This window comes from Pagrus major, chromosome 18, assembly GCF_040436345.1.
Source record: "Pagrus major chromosome 18, Pma_NU_1.0".
Taxonomy (NCBI): Eukaryota; Metazoa; Chordata; class Actinopteri; order Spariformes; family Sparidae; genus Pagrus; species Pagrus major.
Window position 1 is genome coordinate 33,710,799 of NC_133232.1, and position 6,000 is coordinate 33,716,798.

Sequence of the window (6,000 nt, forward strand, 5' to 3'; positions counted from 1 at the left end):
GGCGCCAGGGGTGAATGAGATTCGCCCCGAGATGCTGAAGGCTCTGGACATTGTTGGGTTGTCATGGCTGACACGTCTTTGCAGTGTCACGGGGTGGTGGTTCCCATTTTTAAAAAGGGGGACGGGAGAGTGTGTGCCAATTATCGGGGTACCACACTGCTCAGCCTCCCTAGGAAAGTTTATTCCAGGGTGCTGGAAAGGAGGGTCCATCCGATTGTCGAACCTCTGATTCAGGAGGAACAATGCGAATTCCGTCCTGGCCATGGAACAGTGGATCAGCTCTTTACCCTTTGCAGGCTTGCTGGGGGGGTCATGGGAGTTTGCCCATCCAGTCTTCATGTGTTTTGTAGACTTGGAGAAGGCCTTCGACCGGGTCCCCCGGGGAGCTCTGTGGGGGGTACTGAGGGAGTATAGGGTACCAGGGCCGTACGAGCTATCCGGTCCTTGTACGACCAAAGTGAGAGTTGTGTCCGTATATTCGGCACAAAGTCGAATACGTTTCCAGTGGGTGTTGGACTCTGCCAGGGCTGCCCCTTGTCTCCAATCCTGTTTGTGATATTCATGGACAGGATCTCAAGGCGCAGCCATGGTGAGGAGAGTGTCTGGTATGGGAACCTCAGAATTGCGTCTTTGCTTTTTGCGGATGATGTGGTTCTGTTGGCTTCCTCAGCCCGTGACCTCCAGCAGGCATTGGGGCGGTTCGCAGCCGAGTGTGACGCGGTCAGGATGAGGGTCAGCATCTCTAAATCTGAGGCCATGGTTCTCTGCCGGAAAACGGTGGATTGCCCCCTCCGGTTGGGGAGTGAGCTCCTGACCCAAGCGAAGGAGTTTAAGAATCCCTGGGGTCTTGTTCACGAGTGATGGGGAAATGAAGCATGAGATGGACAGACAGCTTGGTGCAGCGTCTGCAGTATTGCAGGCATTGTACCGGGCTGTCGTGGTGAAGAGGGAGCTGAGCCGCAAGGCGAAGCTCTCGATTTACCGGTCCATCTATGTTCCAACCCTCACCTATGGTCACGAGCTATGGGTAGTGACCGAAAGAACGAGATCGCGGATACAAGCGGCTGAAATGAGTTTCCTCCGTAGGGTGGCTGGGCTCAGCCTTAGGGATAGGGTAAGGAGCTCAGACATCCGGAGGGAGCTCGGAGTAGAGCTGCTGCTTCTTCGCGTCGAGAGGAGCCAGTTGAGGTGGTTCGGGCATCTGATTAGGATGCAGGGCTCCAGACTGCGACCAAATGGTCGCATTTTGCGACCAAAGTTTGAGATGCATGTGCGACCAGTGAATTTGCAATTGCAGTGAATTTGAGTTTTTTTTTAACACTGGTACGTGGAAGGGGTGAATCAAAGAATCTGGAATTACAGGTGGCAGGCCAATGTGTGTGAGAGGGGGAGGGGGAGGGGGAGGGAATGGGGAATGGCACTGTAAGTGGCTAATGTGTGGAGGGGGAGGGTCCTAAAGTTGTTTCGAGCGCGGAAAGAGAAGGTTTCACTTTCAGCGAACAATGGTGAAACGAACCCTTGATGCTTATTTTCTCCCCGATAAGCCTAGTAGTGTGCCAGAGTCAAATCCTAACTCAGAGGATGAGGTCGAGTCTGAAGACACAAATGTGGCTGGTTGACTGGTTAAGGTATCTCAGAGAGATGAATTCTATGAACTGCAAATTTTGCAGTCGATACCCGCAACATGCGGGGAACACGAAATTTGCAGGTAATGTTGGCACTACACAATTAAAATGTAAGACATTGGTCAAACACAGTGCTAGTCTAAGGCATGAAATATGCTGTGACCTGTACTCCAATGAAAATGCAACTCCACTGTCAGTTGCATTTAGAAGGCAAGAGGCTGTCAATCAGTGCGCTGAGGGGGCCGAATTAATATTTAAGTTAAACACAGCCTTTTTCATTGCCAAGAAAGAACTACCCTTTTTTACCCTTGTTTAGGCATACTTGTTCTGTAGTGGCATTAAAGTTATTGACCAGTGCCCCATGTTTACATACATTTAAAGTATTTGTTAAGTTGTGGTCTGTGTACTGTGAAAGGATAGGAAGGTTACTGAGCAGATACTTTGTTTAAATTTCTGAACATAGCTTTGCATTTATGATTTCTGAATGTATGTTCGTTAATATTGCACTGTAATGACAGTAATGGTACTGTCTGTATACCCTATTTCTCTTATGTTGCTTCTTCAGAAGTTCACAATAAAATGTGACAGAATTTAAAACAAGACATTGTAATTTCTGCATTTATTATCAAAGTATTTATCAGTAATACAGTAAAAATGAGAGGAAATGTGAATATTTGCTTTGCATGTTGATTTACGATGTGCGCCCCTAAATTTTGTGATTGTGCTCCTAAAATTTTCAGTTAGGGGCCACTGTGCTCCTAGTAAAAACAGTTAGTCTGGAGCCCTGGGATGCCTCCTGGGCGCCTCCCCATGGAGGTTTTCTGGGCACGTCCAACTGGGAGGAGACCCCGGGGCAGACCCAGAACTCGCTGGAGAGACTACATATCTCATCTGGCCTGGGAACGCCTCGGGATCCTCCCAGAGGTGCTGGAAAGTGTTGCTGGTGAGAAGGAGGTCTGGAGCTCCCTACTGAGCCTGCTGCCCCCGCGACCCGACCCCGGACAAAGCGGAAGAAGATGAGATCAATATGAAGGATAGCTGTCACTCAAACATAAGGTCTTCTTGTGTATTGAGGAGCTGTGTTTGGAAGTGCAGTACTAGTAAGCTAGCTGTGTTATCTTTGAAGTGCTAAAGTGTTTTTTTCTCCTCCTTAGGCGAGGTGTGAAGAGATACAAAACATACTTGGAGAATTGCTGATCCTGCTTTCAAATTTCAACAGTCAAAATAGAAACCGCATCTTGATAAATTTTCGATTTAGAATAGAAATTGTGATTCAATGAAGGGGCTTGACGATTGAATACAGAGAAATTGCTTTTGTGTTCCCATGTTAAGGAAAATTCAAGTAGGATAAAAACAAAGACTGAAATAACTGTTTTTGGAGCCGGGGAATAACGACTAAGAGTTTCTGCTCAGCTTCAATCTGTAATGTTGAAAACTACAAACGGAGCCAGAAACCTCGGTGTAATTGTAACCCGCTAGGTACTACAGAGTTTTGGACTAGAGACTAGGTTCGTAGAGGAGGGTTTAAAGAGGAAGTCACAGCCACAATAAATAAATGGAGCCACGAAGTATGTTGGACGTAACTTGACTGTATTAAACTGTCTAAAAATAAAAAATAAAATAAAAAAATTCAGTGCAATGACATCTGATTGCTCAATATTTCACAGTCTTCCTTTAACATAGAACCACATAAAAGTGTCCAAATGGAAATGTAATGTTCCTTTAATGTTCCTTTAATGTCCTTGAATGTTCTTGAATGTCAGCGCGCTTCAGTCAAATGTGTGTAAGTCAAGTCAGGGGTTCAGGAGTCAGGTGTGTGTGTGGTGGTCCTACCACAGACACACTCAGTTATGGTGAAGAAGGGGCTGGATGTCCTCTTCAGGCTCAGGTTCTGGTTCTCTACTCCTTTGGTATTCACTAGCTCGCCATCTCCATCAACCAGGAGAATCCAGATCCACAGCTAAAGGTTTCTGAAGGTTCTCAAAAAACCTAGCCTGTATAAAGACAGGGCTATCACTACACAGAATCATCAAACTTCTCTTATGGCCATATTCAATACATAAATCTCAACACACTACAGGAACACAATAGTGATTAAATGAATTATCTTTTTAACTGTACAGTTCTTTCTTTTTTCCTTTCTCAAGGTAAGTGTTTCCACACATTTTTACACATGTTTAATCAACATTAATTATTTTAACTATCTAACCATGAATTATGATAATTTTAAGTCATTTTCCCACATGAAATATTGTTCATTTTAATCCTTTAACCATTTCACACATCAGAATATCAATTCAGGGCTTCAGAGTTTCTGATAAATGAACATGTTTAGCAGTATTTAACAAGACACACACCCTAAACAGTGCATCTCAGAATGAATACACACACACAGAGGAAAATAAATAGCACACCTCATTTGTTTTCATCGGATTATCAGAGCAAAATATGCAGCTTTAACTCTTAAAACACACAGTAAACAACAGCGGCAAGTCACGTTCATGTGTCAACAAGTTTTCCGCCCTCTCACGTGCTGAATCACGATGTGGCTACTACGGTTAGCATGCGCTAGCGCTAGTTAGCTCGAGCAACTCACCAAGTCTCTGCCGAAAAACAATAGCTCACGGGTCCTCGACCACCTCTCTGCTTCAGGTAGGTACACTTTCCAAGGTTATTCTGTGTTGATAAGTGAGTTAACAGCCGCCGTTTTCGTGATTTCTTATTGATTTTCTCTGTGTTTCTCATCTGCTCGTACTGCTGCTCTGACTTCGCACCGCACTAACTCTCGCTCTCTCACTCCGCACTGCAACTCTCGCGAGAAGAGGGTGGGACTACTTTCTCTTACAAATCATGCATCTACTTTTTATAATGCAACAATTAAGGACTGAGTGTGTGCAAAATTAATATTATTGACAGAATAATAAAGTAAAGAGGGTTAATCAATAAAAAATATTTTTTTAAGGGAAACAACAATATTATCTGTTATCTACTCGGTTACATAATCATGGACTCAGACCTGAACTTCAGCAGCCACACTAAGACAATTACAAAGTCAGCCTACTATCACCTTAAGAATATCTACAGGATAAAAAGACTTCTGTCTCAGCAGGATTTGGAAAAACTCGTCCGTGCATTCATCTTCAGCAGACTCGACTACTGTAACAGTGTCTTTACAGGACTCTCTTAAAAATCCATAAGATTCAGAACGCTGCTGCTCGAGTCCTAACGAGAACCAAAAAAGTAGATCACATCACTCCAGTTCTCAGATCTTTACACCGGCTCCCTGTCTGTCAAAGAATAGATTTAAAAATCCTGCTTTATAAAGCACTGAATGGTTTCGGGCCAAAATATATTTCTGATCTGCTGCCACGTTATGAACCATCCAGACCTGTGAGGTCATCAGGTTCAGGTCTGCTTTCAGTCCCTGGAGTCAAAACTAAACGTGGAGAAGCAGCGTTCAGTTATTATGGAACAAACTCCCAGAAACCTGCAGGTCTGCTCCAACTCTCACCCCTTTTGAATCAAGGCTGAAGACCTTTCTGTTTGCCACTGCTTTTCACTAAGGCAATTTTAAGGCTTTGAACTGCACTGTGACTTTTATTCTTTAGTTCTGTCTCTTTTAAACCTTCTATTTTAGCTCATTTCCCCATTTCTTAACTTGTTTTAATGTTTTGTTTCTTGATGTCTTCCTTCTTGTTTTTAATGTATTTTAAATGCAATTTTTAATTTCTTTTAATGTAATTTTTATGCCCCTGTAAAGCACTTTGAGTTGCCTTGTGTCTGAATTGTGTTATACAAATAAACTTGCCTAAGTGAGGTGAAGTAACGTAAGCAAGGTGAAGCCATTATCTGATGCTAAATAAAATGTTTGATGATGCGACTGAGTTATTGCTCTGAAAAGTTACACACATGTTCTGAACTTTAATTAAATGAAGTAAAGAGGCGTTTCTTTTTAGATAGTTTATGAACAAACTAAACAACAATGTACACACATAATAAATCCATTCAGTACAATTGTTTTGCATTGATGCATACAGTAGATGAGAGTCTTAAGAGGAAGTTAACAACTTTAAAACTGCAGATGAAAGAGACAGAAAGGCAACTCATGTCACACTTCTGCAAGATGAGTCTTCACTTATAAAATGTAGGAAAACAACAAATTACAACAGGCTATCACCAAAAAATGAACTTTAATGTGATCATTTTTGCACCATAATTGATTTTCTTGACTGAAGTTACAGGACTCAAACTATTTCAGTGTTTGCACATTGAATAATATCCAATCTATACAAAATATTTCAATATAATGCACACAATACATTTTAGTTTATCCAATTTATTACATTATTTTAATGACTTGAGGAAAAATGCAAGC